Consider the following 18,851-nt stretch of genomic DNA (forward strand, 5'->3'; position numbering starts at 1 on the left):
GTTAAGAGTACATGTGGTTTCTGTGGGATGTGGAGAGTAATCTCCTCTGGTGGTAGCTCATCTCCCTTGAGTACAAAGGGATCGAGTGTTGAGGTTCAACATACCCAGAGAAGGGGCAGTTGGGACACCACCAAACCCAGATGGTCAGCCGGTTCTATGGAAACCTGTGGATTTGGTGTGCAATATTCTAATGTGTATGGCAAGCTTCATTATAAATTCAGTACATAGTGGGAAAACTCACTAGGCATCATGCACCAACATTACATAAATAGACATACAAAGTAATACATCTTCAGTGGAAAAGAAAAATGACCTATTTATGAGACAGGAGCAGTACCTGTCACAGCGTCTCTATAGCTGACACACGTGTGTATATATAGCTCCAGTGCATCTTTAATAATGAACCATTGTTTACTACAGGGAATTCTTCAGCATGGCATTTCCTAAAGAGGGGGGTGCATCTGAGAACAAGCACCAAGCCGAGCAGGGCAGGCAGCCAAACATACTCTTACAAACTACTCTGCTTGTCTGGTGTTGGAGGGAGAGATAAAATGAAGAGAAGTACTGGGCTGCAGATGGAAGTACTCACATGTCCTGAAGACTTAGCCAGGGCATCAAACACTCACACTAATGAAAGGCAGCGCCATAAAGGTAGCAGTCTATTGTCAGAGTCATGTAGACAGTCCTGCCCATATTAAACACGCTTTTGTGAGCATCTCCAGAGCAAGCACAAGTAAAGCAGCTCCTTCCAGAAGTAATTACAATAAAATTAAAATAGTAATATTGTCTAGTTTACTGTCTCCAGTAAAAGGAAATAGCGCTTTTCTAGGCCTCCAATATGAAGGACCCTGTATTATTTTATCAAGAGACAAAGACCAAGGATATTAAACATACAGTATATGGGTGGCCAATGGCACTCTGACAGCAAAGGACAAACACCAATTAAACTGAATTTATTTCATCCAAAATCTGGAATTTTACAAGGCCAGTCATACTAGGTTTGTCCATCATAGAGAAGCCAACCTGCACAGATTCCTCAACCATTGTTAGGACCCTTTCAGATGCCGACAGAAACCACAGATGATGAAAATAAAGTGATGTATAGGCAAGAAGTTGGCTTAAATGTCCTTTTCTGACCTGGGAAAACTGAGCTAAATTGGGCATTCCTTAGCATTTTGCCCCAAAGGAACATCATATAAAAACAAAGTATATACGGCCCCACTGATTTTATTGGATATGGGTGCAGTCCGATAATTCAGAAGTCCAATGACGCTCATCTGAAAAGACCCTAACCTGTCCCTCCTGGTCATTTGTTAGCTGCTCAGAGCGACCGTCCTGTGGCTTCATGTGCTAATCCTAGATCATATACAACTAGACATTATATACAGGAATGTATGTTCTAATCAGGATATAACAATGGCCAAATTTCTTTTTTTTTTTTTTTAACATGCAGCAAGGTAAAACATGTTCTAGCCGCTGCATTAGGGGAATACAAAGTGCCACAGACTTTATCACAAAAGCCTTTGGAGTGTTTGTGGCATTGCAGTGTACTGAATATCCATACTCACACTTCATTTATAAAAGATGGTATTTATTGCTATCAATGCCTCGACTTCTCTCCAGAATTATTGACTAACATTAGAAGCTGATTCTTGAGACATACATAAAAAGGTCAGCTGATCCACCATCAGAAACATCAGGAAACTATAAAAAGGAAGTCTTGAAAGAAGGAGCCTGAGTCAGCTTTATCTGCTCTGCACACCAGATGCCAGACAGGAGCCGTGCTCTTCATGTAAACAGGGTGGCTAGAACACGCAAGTCTAACATGATATACATACAACAAAGAAAGCAAGATCGCCAATTATAAAAAAAATACATACATTTGTTCTAATAAAAACCTAACTGGAAGAAAGTTTATCCCACTGGCCTGCTGTAATGAAGCATTATGGGCGACTTCACAGAAGAGGCCTCACTGACAACTTTAGGCGAGGTTCATGTCTGTGTCAGAGGTCCCATTACAAGGCCAGATAACTGCCAGCATACAGATCTATTTTCTAATAACATACACCATCACAGACACCCAATGGACCAAACAGTTATGGAAATATGAAAATAAAAATGGATAAATCTAAATAGTGAAAAGGAAATGAATATACTAGTGCAGATGTGAACCCAGCCTTATCTATAGTTTTTACTGTACGGGGGCTACAAATACAGATAATGCATTACACCTGGACTGCAACACCATCATGTAAAAGAAACCTAAACTGTGACATCATTAACAGAGATCACTTTGGGCATTTCTGTGTCGCGTTTCTCATATACCATAACATCATAGCACCATGATATTACAGTGGTGCGGACCCAAACAGTCAAGACAGGGACACAATATATGCAGAAAACAGGTTTATTTAGAAAAAGGAAAGGAAAATAAATAAACCTTGACTTTAGTCACAAAATCAACAATACAAAATACAGCCTTAACTTCAGCAAAAATAAAATAAATACCTGCTCGTCCGAGCCACTAACAAAACTGATAAGGTAACTATACATGTGGCTTACTACCAGACACACAAACAAAACAGGAGCAATATTGTCTCACCGGTCTCAGGGTTACAGGACAGAACCGCACACCTCCTTTCACCTCATGGAACTGCACACAATGCAGGAGCTGGAGCCTTTTCTGGCCCAGTAATGAGCCCAGGATCTACATCTGGGCTGAGGCCTACTCCAGATCCACCCTGGACCACACATATGTCAGAAACCTAGGGCTGATATATCTGGACTCCAGCACTCTGCCTGTCACCTTCTCACAGACTGTACACATAATACCCACACCAGTGGCAAACAAACTTCACAGTACAACAAATACAGCCCCTAACACCACCTTAACTTTTCATGCACTGAGGTGGCTGCAAAAAAGAATTATGACAGAGCGGGGCCCTATTTCATGTTTACCTATGTGGCTCCCAAGTCCTATTCATATTGAATTGTTGTACAATGCGGAAGAGTATACAAATTATATGTATGAAATCATACTGAAGTGTATAAATTAAGGTTTAGCAGTTACACATAGCCTTTGGGGATAAGCAATTGTCTTTGACAACCAAAAATATATTTTCTTAATCTGTACGTTTACAAACGTTATACAGAAATATCACTATCGTCATCAGCGGTAGAAGCTCAGATATCAATAAATGTCAGATCATACCTTTATTACAATGCATTTCCAAAAGTAAATGCATACCCATATAGCCCAAATGTATTACATATATATATATCAAATGCAGTCACCTTGAGGTGTCCTTGGGCACACAACACTTGGAAAATCAATTGGCCATGTATCATAGAGCTGCAATCACAGAACACAAGTGTCGATCCCTAGTGGCCATAGCTCTACAATGAATGACAGATAATAGACCAAGGAGATCCTCGTTCCTTCTAGAACATAAGCATTCTAAGACTACTTGAAGACTTTTTACCTGGATCCATTAAATATCTAAATAAAAGATCCTAAAAATGTGATCAATGGCGTTTTCACAACCAAAGGTCTATATCATATTTTGTGCTATAAAATCAGCACTATTGCCTGCAACCATGTGTCTGAACATAGTGCTAAACTATGATATTTGCAGATGATCAGTATTCTTTACTAGACATGCAGTACAGTGGAAACATTTTAGACAGGTGTGGAAAAAAAAATGCTACAAACTAAGGCCCGGGTCATATCTGTGTTTGGGTCATTCCGTTTCCCTCTCCACATGTAAAATGCAGATAGAAAAGACCTGCAAGCAGCACGTTTCTCTCCATTTTTCGTGCAGAAAGCACATGGACCCCAATATAGTTTAAGTGGTTTTTGGGTTTCCTAAGGTAACCGCTTTTTTTTTATGAGGATTAGGTTTCTAATTGGGGTGGGGGTCCCCAAACAGAAATCCATGCGCAGATGTGAACTGGGCCTAAGAACGCTTTCAAAAATCTAAGGGCTAGTTTACACGGAGCAAAATGGTCAGGTTTTTGAGGCGGAATCCGCATCAAAATGCTGCTCAAAAAACTGCCTCCAATTGAAATCAATGGGAGCCAATCATTTCAAGAAGCAAGCTGCCCTTTCTTCAGCTGTCTGCCTCGCAACACCACCCTCCAGACTAGGCCTAATCTGGAGCGGAAAGCCGCGACTGTCGGAAGCTGCGACAGTTGCGGTTAGCCGCGGCAGGCACATTATGGTTCGGATTCTGACACGGCTTCCTGTGTCAAAATCTGAGCCATTTTACTCCGTGTGAACTACCCCTAAGTGTTCACAGTTTAATTTTGTCATGTCATGTAATTTAACAACTGATGTTAAATAATGCCATGTGGAATAAATATTTTTATAGTTTGCCTAATTTGCTAGTTTTTGTTTATTCTTACTTGTACTTGTAATCTAGTGGGGGAGGGTTGATTTGAATTTTTTTATTTTTTTTTTATATATATAATGTTTCTTTTTTATTATTATTAGTATTATTATTATTGTATTACTATTTTTTAAGTCCCATGAGTTTTAAACCTTCAATCAAATGACTTGTACCTGAGACTCCAAAACAACTGTCATACTGGCAAATAAATGTAAGAGGCAGGGGCACTGTCTGGTATGGGGAGGGGAGGAATTGGGGGCCTCACATGTTCTAAATGCCCACAATCAGAGAAGACTCTGTTCACAGGCATTAGCATCGGGTCACTGCAATTTCACATCGCATTTATGACACCCGCTCTGTTTCTGAACAGTGGAAAAATTGCTAAGTGTTCAGAAGACCAGAAAAGTCTCATGCATATTAATACAGATGACACTTTTTTTTTTTCCCAAGGCTTAATAATGACGCCTGTACAGGAAGTACTGTGACCTCTGGTCCAACGCCAGGCACACTCAGGAATCAGCTTATCCTACTATAATATTATAATATTATAAATGTGAAAGTTTGTCTGTTTGGATGTTTGTTCCTCAATCACGCAAAAACTGCTGAAAGGATTTGGATGAAATTTGGCACATACATAGATTGTAACCTTGAATAATGCATAGGCTACTTTATATCTCAGTAAATGACATGGCTTCACAAGCGCTAGGAACAAATTTATGTTCAGACTACACTAAAGGACCTTTGATGACGTCATCACAGGTCCTTGGACACAGCTCTAGCACAACCAAGTATGCTCTCCATATACCAAGATGTACACACAGCTGGGTATGCTACACATATGCAGAGATGTAGCAGAGCCGACACTCGGGAGCAGGCGGATCATCCACAACAGCAATTGGCTACATATAAGTGGATCACTGCTAACAACAACATGCGGAAGAAGTCACAGGCAGATGCTAGCATGTATATATTTATTTATTTTTTTTAAGCATCCTTAGTTTACAGCATTTTCCCCCACACCTGCCTAAAGCTTTTGCACATTACTATAATTGTAATAGCAGAAGTATATCCATATTTGCCACACTACAACCTACAAGCCAGTAAAAATACAAGTAGATTTTTTCCAGTCACTTATCTTTGCCACGTGAACATACCCTAAGGGAAAGAAAGCCTATTAGCACTCAAATAGGGTTTTCCTGAGTTCAACTCTGTAATATTAGGTTTTTATACAAATTCATTTAGGTGCGTAATCTCTAAATATTTGCATGAGTTTCCCCATAAACACAGTTATCTCAAGTGGTTCTGCGTGAAATTGTCCTTAACATGTATATAAGTGTTTGCTAGAGATTGGAGAATTAAATTGTAGAGGCTGGATGTGAATGAAAACATTCTCTGCATAATGTGCCATTTACTGAATGGATTGTCAATGAACAGCACAAATAGAGTTTTCTTTTTATAAATTAAAATATATATACTGAAAATTCAACAAATGTAGAATAATAATTCTATAAAATAAAATCCAGAAGTCCAATACCTTCGAGTTCAACAATCCAGCTGAACTGGCGTTATCCACTGCCATTGCTTAGTCTCCATTTCTACATGCCACAGAAAGTAATAAATCTATAGTATATACGGCAAACCAGTTTAGTTTCCCCTAAAGAGGAGTATTGATTGACACTGAAGATCCAAGGGGCCTTGGTGGGGGCAGACAGATGAATGGTGTGCAAAAGACAAGGAACATTGAACCAGAGCAATGCCACTACCAGGGGCCTAGACTCTGGGACCCCAGTATATAGACTACATAAACTGTGAGGGTTAAAATCTGATCAGAACATCTACATGGGGTTTCACATGCTTCATGTTTATACAGTTTATCATGACAACCCAAGCTTTTCGGGATTACTTTGTGCAAAGCCTGATGATGGAAATATGTACAGCTTGCCAGATTCTCTCTGAAGTTTCAACATCACAGGCTGCACCGCAGAAGTTCTCCTAAGAATCTCAAGCCAGGAGCCCCACCAATGAAGAGCTGGAGTAGGCACAGCTGTACAGCAGACCCTGCATCTGTTCTCTATAGTCAGGTGGATATTTTGCTCTTTACTATTTGCTAGGCAGGTTCCCTTCTTGACCGAGCTCTATGAGCTTGCCAAGGCCTTACCCTGAACTGATACTTTACCGTAATATAAGGGGACAGTGAACGTGAATGTTACTACACATCAATTCCCACTTAAGCTTTTCAACAATGAGAAAACTCTGCAGAGTCAACAGATCAACACAATAGGAATTCAGACTCTATGACCACGCTATAAAGATGCGACGAAGAATAAAATAAAAAGACCAGTGATGTACAAATTCATCAACAGGGCACCCGCTAGCATTGAAGTCTATGGGAATTTATTAGTGCACAGCTATCTTAATCTGGGATTGTGCTGCATTTCCCCTTCATAGCAATGTGGCTGCTGCACTTCTGCACAGGGAGAAGGGTCCGTGAAGGGTCCAACATCAGCGCTGCAGCTTCTACAGTCTCAGGATTGGTGGAGCTCCCATAGGTTGGATCACCAGTGATGGTAAAGTCATAATATATCCTAGTAACATGCTATCATTTTACAAGTTGAGAATGCCCCTGAAAACAGCCAAACGTATGGCATAAAACCTCCATTTAATAGAATTACATATTGTCTGTATATTATCAACAGACTACTAACATTCCTATAAGATAGTTTTAGAAACAATTAAAAAAAAAAAATTCAGTAGCACTTTGCTTGGATATAAAAATATAGCCCCATGTACCACCCAAAAACAAAGCAAAAATTATTTAAATATTATGAACAAAAAAAAAAAAAAGTAAAATGTTACAGCTCTTAAAAGCGCATGTACCAAATGGGAGGAAAGCTGGTATCAAGGCAAAAAAAAAAAAAAAAAAAAACACCATGGACCGCACATCTTCATCTTGCATAACGGATCTAACTATTAGAGTAAGTTCATACGGAGTTTTTTGGACCAGAACCTGAGGCAGACGCTCAGGTTCCAGTCCAAAAGCCGTGTAGCCGCGACTGAAAGCCGATGCACTGCACTGGCATCCAGCCGTACACTCTGCTCCGGATTAGGCCCAATGAATGGGCCTAGTCCGGAGGAGGGGAGTGTCGTCAGGCCAAATCGCAAGACGACTCGGCCTGAAGAATGAACATTTCGCTTTTTTTTTTACTCCGTTTACGCCGGGTGTGGTTCACGTCTCTCTTTTTTGTCCTCTTAACTAACAGGGATCTGGGAATGAGAGAGCTGATTGACACTTATTCTGTGGATAGAGGATAAATGTTTGTAATGGTACAATTCCTATAACAATAATCATGATGACTATGGTACTTCCCATGATCGGTTTTGTGGAATTTACGGGTAGAAAAATAAGAATACAGGGGGCCACACGGTGGCTCAGTGGTTAGCACTGCAGCCTTGCAGCGCTGGAGTCCTGGTGTTCAAATCCCGCCAAGGGCATAAAACCACCTGCATGGAGTTTGTATGTTCTCCCTGTGTTTGCATGGATTTCCATCCCATATTCCAAAGACATACCGATAGGGAAAAATGTACATTGTGAGCTCTATGTGGGGCTCACAATCTACATAAAAAAAAAAAAAAAAAGAATACATGATATTTGCCATGTAACTTTCTTTCAGTACCCCGTTCTACTAGTTACTGGGGGAACCAGCGGTCGGACCCCCAGCGATGTGACATTTAGTATGTCTGAATCGAAAGCACAAAGTGACTTAATGGGACAACCTCTACTAAAGACATTGACAACCCATTATATTCTATGGCCAACTGAGGCTAAAGAGAGACACTATTTTTCTAAAGCCATTCCTATTATGTTCTAGATGAGAGTGAATGTGGGGGTTAGATCAGTCAGACACAGATATTATATCCTACTAAATAGGAAAATTCCTTTAAAGAGGATTATATAATTCAGGTTGTTTACAGTGATCTTTATAGTCAGCTTAGGGGAATGTTCACATGACTCAAATTTGCCTTTGGCAAAACCAAAACCCAAAATGTATTTACAAAAGGATCTGCGGCAGAAATGAAATGTACCAAAAGGTCTGCACAAAGATTCAATGGGACTAATAGGTAGCTTTACAGTGAAGAATCCACAAAAAATACTGATTTATGCCCAAGATTTTAGGTAAAGAACCATGAAAACCTGAATTTGTGAATGAGCCTTAAAAAGTTGTTTCTACTGTTTCTACTTGTGGAATTGAAAATAGAGAAGATCTAGAATAAGAGGTGACACTTTAGCGCTAGTATATACCTTACAAGACCAAGTTTGACTCTAGAGGACACAACATTTAGTAATCCTTTATAGGACTCCCAGTTCTTCCAAGAACAAGCACGAAAGGAGCGATAGCTGTAAAATCTAGTGTGCACCATTACCCTAGAGGCAATGCGACCAGATACTCAAGCTTTCCTAGTAAAATATTTCATTCTGCAGGTCATTCCAGGGACTTGCTTGGTAACCTGACACCAATAAGATAAGATCTTGTACAAAACACATATACAGTAACCCAGGGATAGGGAACGTACAGCTCTCCAGCTGTTGCAAAACTACAACTCCCAGCATACATACTTGCTCTCCAATGGAAGTGAATGGAGCATGATGGGAGTTGTAGTTTCACAGCAGCTGGGGTTGACGTTGCTAAAATACGGCATTTTTTGTGAGTCACAGCACGTCAATTATACCTTTGAAAATGCTGGCGGTTTCCGTACAAGTATAACGGGAAAACACTGCAAAATTGAAAAAAAAAAAAAATGCTGCGCAAAAATAATGTGATGCATTTGTTTGCTGCGCTTTGCTACATGGGGCCTTAGCCTTAGAGTTTTCCTGGGATTGTGCTTGGGATAGGTTATCAATATCCAGTACGCCACAGATCAGAAGGAATTGGGGAAAGGGGAGTATTGGGATGTGGCCTCTAAACTGAATACAAAACATAGGGATATAAAGTATATTGTGTAGATGCATGTTTGGTATTCCAGTTAAGCCCTATTTACTTGAATGAGACAATTGCAAACAGGTTACGTGTCAAAGAAACATGACAGGAGGAGCACCCCTACCACTGTGGGGTCCTGGCTGTCAAATAGGTCACTAATATTTAACTCCTGGAAATCTTCTTTAACTAGGCTCCTGGGGTACTCTAAACTGACTTGTAATATCTTCAGCATTTTGTCCATGCTTTATGGGCAAGCAGGGAATTCAAAAGGATATGTTGAGGTCATATTTGGCATATCTCTCCAGTGGTAAATAAAGTAAATTTTTACAATAGCAGCTGCCCCCTACAGGATCCAAGCAACATGTCATCACAGAAGTTCTATAGATTAGTGGTTCCCAACCTTTTTTCCCACCAAGGACCAGTTTCAGCAAGACAATTTTTCAATGGCCCGGTGGGGGCGGGAAGGGGTGTGGATGGGGGGCAGGGAATGGGTGTGGTTGGGGCGGGGTTAAGCATGGGGGTGTAGATTAGAATCATGTACATATGAAAAAACACAAGAGAAAGTGCAAACTGACGGACACGGCAGGTTATGAAGATGGCTACTGATGACAGACACCATTATGAAGATGGCTACTGATGATGGATATCACTCCTAATGCTGCTATTAACTTCATTACAGCCTCACTACAGCTACAGTACACGTCACAGGGACAAGTTTCACAGGGACAAGTGACGTGTAATGTAGTTGCCCAAAATTTGGTAAGCGAGTGCGGGGTGGAGCCAAGACCCACTGCATGTCCTGCATAGTACTAGAATCCCAGACATACAGCGGGTTCCGGCTCAACCCCGCACTTTGCTCACCTTATCCCGACGAGCAGCAACCAAGCGTCAGTGTTGTGAAGCCGGCTAGCGGGTCCTGGCTCAACCCCGGGCACTCTTCGCCACCGGTACGCGGACCGGTGCAACATGCCCCGTGGTCCAGTACTGGTCTGCGGCACGGCGGTTGGGGACCCCTGCTATAGATGACACAAAGGAATACACTTATTAGAGCTCTGTTCACATCTGCATAAGTTTATTTAATTATTTTGACCAGTCATAAGAGCAAAACAATGATACTGGTGGTAGTTGTGGAACCTTTATATGATAGAAATGCACCTCCAACACAGAAGTGATCACCTCCTGACATCAGGTGCTAGAAGAAGTAAAGTCCTGGCAATTGAGTTACATGCTCCATCCTTTTGTTCTCGAGGAGGCTGGCAGCAGTTTTATCCTTGATCAATACACATGGACTGCTCAGCCAACCATGCAATTGTGTGTGAATATCAGGCAGGATAGTTGTCGGGCTCAGACAATATAGCAGCCCCCATAGTCACATACAGAAAATATAAGAAATAATGCTACAGTCAGAAAATAAAACATTAGAAAAAAGAAAATGTTTCAGAGTATCAGAACAATGTACAGGCAAAAATAGCCAACATACACAGAAAACAACATATATAGCACCATATGAAAAAGTTGTGCACGCCGGACTTCTTTGTCCATCCGATTTTAGTCAAACACTGCGGAAGAGTCTTTTAATGGATGTAGATGTGAACGTACCCTAGTAGCAGTCACAGTGAATTGTACAATGTCAATTGTACTAGTATTAAAGGGAAACTTCTACGCATGCGCAAGTCGCCTCTGCCGACAAGCCTCGGGTGTCCCCAATGTTGCGAGAGAAATCTCCAGCACCGCCTTCATATTTTTCAGAGCCGATTGCACTTGCGCGCGGCCATTTTTTTCTGGTCCCTTACCCCAGCTTACTGTGTAAGCGGCCACAAGAAAATGCCCGCTTACACCAAGCGGGCATGCACTGTCAGCTCTGCCCCGAGGCTCGATGGCAGAGCCATACTGCGCATGCGTAGAATTTTCACCCCAACGTTGGAAGAAGATGTGTGAAGAGGCCATTCCTGAAGAAGATAGAGGCAGCAATGGAGATTTATCTAGCAGCATGGGGACGTCCCCAGTGCTGTTTGAGCGCTGGGGACCGGGCCCCAGTGCTGCAAGAGAACTCACTTGAATACTGAAGAAAACCGGGATTTCTACCAAACGGCGGCACAGAGAAGACTTCTAAAGGTAGGAGAAGAATAGCCTTTCTTAAGGCTATTCCTACGTGTTAGTCACAAAAACATTGCATTTTAATGATAGGATCCCTTTACAGACCATGGTCCTGAAATATTACAGACATTTGGTAACCCTATCTTCCCACTGTTGAACAGACAGATTGTAGATGGCTTCTTTGGACAAGACATCTTTCAAAGGCACATGGACTTCACCATGTATATAAACAGTAGGCCCCTTTTCATAACTATTCCTATATAGGCAAGAGCTAACATAACTTTATGTCTGAGTCATTTAGGTTTCCAACCCACCCAGTTTGTACATGTAAAATTAGGTCACTAGAAGCTGTGCAATTTCTCCATTTATATGGCTGACTCTCTGGCAAGTTCCTTTCACAAATGTTTGCCATCATTGCTGTGTTGATAGAGAAGGTCTAATCTAAGCCGAGACCTTCCTGTCTGTGTGTCCCTTTCACCGCCTCCTCCAAGCTCTTTGTATCATTTAATAGACGTGGCTCCAGTGGCGCAAGTAACGTGTTTTTTTGTTTTTTTTTTTAAATGGGCTGTAATGCTACAGTCAGCCTATTGACTTACTCATGGCCACCTCAGCCGCCCCTTCTGTGTCCCATATCATGTCGCTGGGACCCTCTGAAGGGCAGAAGCGTCGCTGTTAGCAGGAGCAGGGGATCAGTAAGTGAGGCTGGGGTCCCGCAGCAATAGTATTTGTTGGACAAACCCCAACAAAAATTGCTATTATTGTACTCCAGGGCCTTTTCAGACCTTGAGTAAGTTGACCAGAGGCCCAAGGAAGGTGAGGGAACAGAAAAACTAGGGTTATTCACCTCTCCTGCATTCCGGAGTGTCTCGCTGCAGTCTTCCGGCCTCTTTGGTGATATTCCAGATGCTGGGTGGACCAAGTCAGCATCATCATGCGTCGACATGTCAACCTGGCCCACATGACATCTATTCTGACATTGAAGAGGGCTGGAAGCAGCAGGGATTACGCCAGAGCACAAGAGATGTGAATAACACTAGATTTTATGTTTGTCACCTCCCCGGGTCTTAGATCATTATACTCTGGGAGTACCCAGAGTATAATAATAAAGTGTAGAGGGGTCACTATGGGGAATTATACTGTGTGGAGGGGCTATTACGGGACATTATACTGTGTGTTAATGGGGCGATATGCTGTGTGGAGGCCAGGAAAGTTTGCTGGGGGGGGGGGCAGCCTTTGCTAGTTACGCTCAGCACTGCTGTACTGATTCTGTTATAGTGGGAGTTTTTTTCTCTAGCACCGATCGTTACCAAGAAATAAATGCTCTTAGTTTTGGTCCTTAATGTGTTATTCAGACTTTCAATTGTCAAGTGGGTGGTGTCTGGAAGGCCAGCTATGGGTGTAATTTTGATCCACTGACACTGTACACCTCAGGATCACCCCTCGGTCTGCTCCTTCCTGATACCATCCACTGCACAGAAGAGATCCTAAGGCTAGGTTCACACTTGCTCCAGGCTCTCTGTCATTTTCATTCATCTCCTAAAATAAATGTACAGCTAGGTAGCAATAAGTCAAAAATCTAAGGTATAACTTGTATCTGGACCCCAGAGCTAAATGTGGAACAGGACTCATACCTATCATGTGCCTATTATAATGTTGGTGTCTGGCACCAGGACCCAGGTGCATCTTCTAGCTCTACACCCAATGTTCAAGCTAATTCATAATTAAATGATTTTTCATATTTAACATTTTTTTCCACATTTATATCATCAATAATCATTATTACTATTCATAATCATATACATATTTTATTTGCCACAATGTCATGTTATCAGATTGGTAAGTGCATTAGCACTAGATAAATAGAAACTATTAATAAATTATTAAATTATCATTTGAAATAAGTGCTTTTAAAGGGGCTCTATCACTAGATTTTTGTGTTTTTAGCTAAAGATATGCCTGAAGGCTATTCAGGTGCTGCTAATCGTTTGTAGAAAGACCCCCCCCCCCGTTTTGTTAATTACCGTAGAAATCGATATGCAAATCGGCTCCATGGTGCGCATTCCGTGCACCCCTTGCGTCATACCTTCAGCATGCCCACCGCTGACTCCAAGTCCTCCTCCTACTTATTCACTGTCTCCATTGTCAGCAGTTTCTATTGAGGTCACGCGCGTGCGCAGTAGTGCTCCCTCCGGCGCGCTACTGCGCACACTCCAGTGCCATTTTCCCGTAGAGAACATCGCAAGATGGCACTGAAGCATGCACAGTAGCGCACTGGAGGGAGCGCTACTGCGCACGCGCGTGACTTCAATAGAAACCGCTGACGATGGAAATGGTGAATAAGCTGGTGGAGGAGGGCTTGGAGGAAGCGGTGGGCGTCCAGAAGGTATGACGCAAGGGGGGTGCACGGAGCGCACACCGTGCACCTGATTTGCATATCGATTTCCACAGTAATTAACAAAAACGGGGGGGTCTATTTACATACGATTAGCAGCTTTTCAGGCATATCTTCAGCTAAAAACACGAAAATCTAGTGATAGAGCCCCTTTAAATGATCAACGTCAATATTGCTGATACATGAAACAGTGTAAATGTATAGACTCCATTACATTACATAAAGGCAATAATTACATAAGTCTCCACTGGCAGAAGGTGACAACTAGGTGTAAACCACAACTAGCGGGTTTCCCTTTAGTCCTAGTTATTTATTCTAGCACACAAACATGTAAATCTGCTCAGCAATTTGTAAGGCAATACTAGTAAGTGAAGTCAATCTGAAGTAAAAATACAGTAGCTTATGGGACCATATAAGCAAAGGAAAGCTCCTGGCACATACTTCAAATGTATCCATGAGCCTCCCCATTTACCTGATGGAGGGGAACCTACAAGCAACAGATGCCACTCCAATGAATGCCTATACAGAGACATCCTTTAGAGGCAGCTTTTACATCCAACAGACACTAGAATCACAGCACCATTGGGCTGGGGTAGCGTTGGATATACAGTGGGTTAGCAGTCATGGACTGTCCAAGTTGGTACAATGTACCGTTGCCATATAGTGGATGAGATTTGACCAAAAGTCATCCACATGCTTGCATGCAATGTGACCCTGTGGTTTTCGACCTTTGCAATGCAGGAGAGTAGGAAAAAGTTCTGGCAATGTTTTTCAAGAAACAACACTAAGAAGGGGTCACACAGAGCGGGAATGCCACTCAATTTCTAACTAAAGGGCCTAATAGACGGTACAATTAACAGGCCAATGAGGGGAACCATTATTGTGCAATGGAGCCAACACTAAATGTTTTCCAACTCCATTTTAAAAATGCTACCTCAGAGGTAAAAAAAACTTCACCCTGAACTCTATGCTGGGAAAGAGACTCTTAGCATTATACCCTGTTTCCCCAAAAATAAGACACCCCCCCCCCCTTCACCTTCTGGATCACATACAACCGGCAGTCATGCCGGCACTCCGCTAATTGTTCCCCGCTTTGTTTGCCGATTGTTCCCCTCTCCAGCCGCTGCATAAAACATCCCCCGAAAATAAGAAAGGTCATAGATTTCGTTAGCTAATTAATTATAAGAACATGTCTTATTTTCGGGGAAACAGGGTAGTACTGTCCTGTAATCACTATGGGACAGTATGTCGCTGGTAGACAGGGTTTTCTAGCACGGTAGATAACTGCTAGGGGTCCCTATGCTAGCACAGTATTCAGGCCGTTAAATATCGTCCACACGTGGACCGAGTCTCACAGATGAAACTTGGTAGCTGATGCCACATGTTAATGCCAAATATAGGGTAGCAAATTAAAACTCAAAAACTCCTTACCAAGACACATAAGACTGACCCCCACAATCACAGGCTTCAAGAAGGCCCTGAAGACTCACCTATTCAGGAAGGCCTACAACCTCCAATAACACTACTGTCACCACACCACCATCTGAACAGTCTCTCCCCTCACCTTCTGTCTCTATCCCTCTTCCCTCATAGACTGTAAGGCCTTGCAGGCAGGGCGCTCTATCCCACTGTACCAGTCGGTCAATGTTAGCATTATATTTGTTCCTGTATACCGTATGTAACCCTCAGATGTACAATACCACTGAATTAATGGCGCTATATAAACAAACAATAATAATACTACAATAAAAAAAATGAACTTGTTTCTGATATGTCAGCAGACATCAGTGGACACAAGATATCATAAAACAGCCCAATCTACTAATAGATCTGCAAGACAGATGGGGAACAGTGGGTATCCTGGATTTCTCTGTCTTGGCTGCAGCAATTATATTGTGCAATTGTTATTTACACAAGTGCCAAGTACAACATGTGACTAGGTATGTACATGTGAACAATGCCCTACACCTTAGACTTGATAATGACTGCAGATATTTCTCAAGATATATAGGTATTATAAAGGCCTGAGATGGCATCATCTATCATGTACTTCTGTGATGGGCTGTAGTATAGATTTTACCAGAAAAGCAATTTTTTTTTCCCCAAACGGAAATCACAGGAACTAGCAGCATCACGTGACCGGTCCACTCTACACAATCAATACACCTCAGCAGATTTTACAGGAGGTCAAGCTCTGACGGGAATCTGGCCAATATGCAATGTAATGCCAGCTCTGAAACATCAAGTCGGGATTCTATAGCAAAGTGTTAACGATATGGCACTATTACTTATACATTATGTATATCATAGTACCAGCATGAGATAGAGTATTGCAGCTTGTACATTGTCTTACAGGTCCATGGTGGTCTCCTCCCATCTTATGACCTATAGTCTGCAGCCTCCTTTATAGAGACCATCCATCTATATTAATAATAGGTAGTAAATTCCTTTCTGTCTGCATAGATTTGACCCTTTCATGGCTACTTTACAAACCAATACAATTAATGAACCAGATATCAGAAGGATGGAGAAATGATATACATATATCACACACAAGAAAAGCCAAAGTTAGAAGAATTATGTGGCACAAGATCGCACAATCTCCTCACAACATAACATTCCTCCTTGCCTAGTGGGGGCAACATGCCATTGTAGGGGGAAAGTTCTGATGCCATCTGTCCATGTAATATGACTCTCAATGCCAGTCTACAGTAGAAAGAATATCTCAGATCACTTGCTAAAGGGCTAAACTGACGATACCAGCTAGCAATCCGTATAATTCCTTCTACTGGGTACTTATAGCATGGTTCATGCTGAGCCTCCTGGTTCACAAAGTACTGTAACAGTCAGTACAGACAAACTGTGCCATCAAGGGGTGTCATTTTTCCCCCCAATGTAGACAAATATGCTGTTGGGGGTCTGTAGAAACCTCAGTGATCACCCCAATGGAGGTTGTAATAAGAGGTATTGGTTGTTATTTCTGTAAATCCTGCCAGATTTTATGGGGAAATGCTGCGAACGAAAACCACTTCTGCTTATGAGAGGAGTCTGACAATGCTGCTTCATCATGAGAGTATTGGTCACTAGGGACAGGATGTAATACTCAGCACCATGACGGAGAGGGGTTCATGTAGCCTGCTTTGGTTAGGCTGTGCCCCCTATAGCGCACAGGTCTGGAGAGATATATATATATATATATATATATATATATATATATATATATATACACACACATATTGTTTACCAAGCCTAAGCCACCACTAGTGACAATGCAGAGCCTGCTCAGGGTTCATGGAGAAAGCACACCAGCCATGAGTGAGTGTTTGACTGCAGAGGCCACAACATCCAGTCATCACCACATCAATGCTCACAGCCAGCCCAGGCCTATGTCTCCAGGGATGATGGCAGCTCTCACCATGGCACATCCACTCACCTCAGAGCTGGCTGGCATAGGATGGAGCTGGGCTATTTTATTCCTCTTCCCTGCCCTCCTCCTTTAATGCAGTGCCCGGGCTGCTGCTCCTCCTGGCATGCTCATGCCCAGCGATCCCTTCCCCGGTACATCCACGGGTACAGTATACGGCTCGTAGGAGGATATAGTGCTAAGAAGAACACAATGCGACCATCCAAGTGTCAAGGTGAGGAGAGAAAGGAATGGGGGCTGAAGCTGCTGCCTAGGATCCAGTGTGTGCCCCTTCTCTTGCGCTGCGCCCACAGATCAATGCCAGCTCTCTGCCCTGGCTGCTCCACCTCCCTTCCATCAATGCTGACCGGCCCGGCCAGTGTCCCTATCCCGGAAAGTCAGGAGTTGTTGCTGTTGCCAGCAGCTGCTGGTGGCCATTTTTAATCTTTATTCCTCCTCCCTCTTCCTGACTCAGTCGGAGATCTTCCCTCTCCCTCCGCCCGTCCCTCCCTTCCCCCTCCGCCGTGTGATGACAGTGCCTGGCTCCTCTTTCCCTGTGTGGCTGTGGCTGCCCTGGCAGAGGAGGATGGATGGTCACTTCCCTCCCTGCTTTGTTGTATTGTCAGGGCAGGCAGTGCTGGCACAATGGACCCTGGAAGGCCACAGTCTGGCCCATGCTCCATGTTATAGGTTTAGAATGGAGCCTGCGCCTCAATCCAAACATCAGCCAGTCCTTCACATGTTAGACAATAAAGTTCTATCCCTTCCTGGGAAAGCTGGGTGACATCCAATATTATTGATCCCTGGGATACTGAGCAGAAAACCTACCTGTGCTCTTTAAACATCTGTGGCTTCCATTTATAACATAGTTCCACCATATATGTGATGCGACAGACCACAGTGGTGAACAACAATTGATATAGACACTGTTCACATTTGTTGTTATTTTCCATCATTCTGATCAATGTCGGCTCCATTGGACCCCGTTGTCTATAAGAGCATCTGTGGAGTTTCTGTCATATGTGCACAGAATAGCCACAACTGTCTGGGATTGTTGCCGGAATCTGTGATGGAGACATATTATGGAATACACGTTAATGTACAAAATACTATTGTAAATGATGTAGGCACAAAAAAGTACTGACTTCTGGTGTCTCCCTGTAAATGTTGTAGGAACAGAGACCATAAAACTGCCTTCCTAGCTTTCTCTGCGAATGTTATATACTCCCCCTCCTGCTCAGAAATCCCCACCCTCCAAAACATGGAGTCCAAAACTACTAGTCCATGCCCTCATCATCTCCCGCCTAGACTACTGCAACATTCTTCTCTATGCCGCTCAGTTAACCGGTTAAGGACCAGGCCCAAAAGTATGTTAAAGACCAGGCCTCTTTTTTCAAAACTGACATGTGTCACTTTAAATGGCAATAACTTTGAGATGCTTTAACTTACACAAATGAATTTGAGATTGTTTTCTTGTAACACATTATACTTCATGTTAGTGGTAAACACTAATCAATATTTTTGCATTTATTTATAAAAAAAACTAGGAAATTTGATGGAAATTTGAAAAAAATAGCAATTTTCAAAATGTGAAA

General features: G+C 42.4%; 1 protein-coding gene across 1 annotated transcript in view; it reads right to left on the reverse strand.

Moving 5' to 3' along the window:
• Positions 1-17,731, reverse strand: part of WDFY3 (WD repeat and FYVE domain containing 3) — a 205,107-nt gene extending 187,376 nt beyond the window's left edge. Inside the window, exon 1 of the mRNA XM_075284587.1 lies at positions 17,287-17,731. The gene's annotated coding sequence lies outside the window, so the exon portion shown is untranslated. The remainder of the gene's footprint in view (positions 1-17,286) is intronic.
• Positions 17,732-18,851: the final 1,120 nt, after the last annotated feature.

The sequence above is a fragment of the Leptodactylus fuscus genome, chromosome 1 (genome assembly GCF_031893055.1).
Source record: "Leptodactylus fuscus isolate aLepFus1 chromosome 1, aLepFus1.hap2, whole genome shotgun sequence".
Taxonomy (NCBI): domain Eukaryota; kingdom Metazoa; phylum Chordata; class Amphibia; order Anura; family Leptodactylidae; genus Leptodactylus; species Leptodactylus fuscus.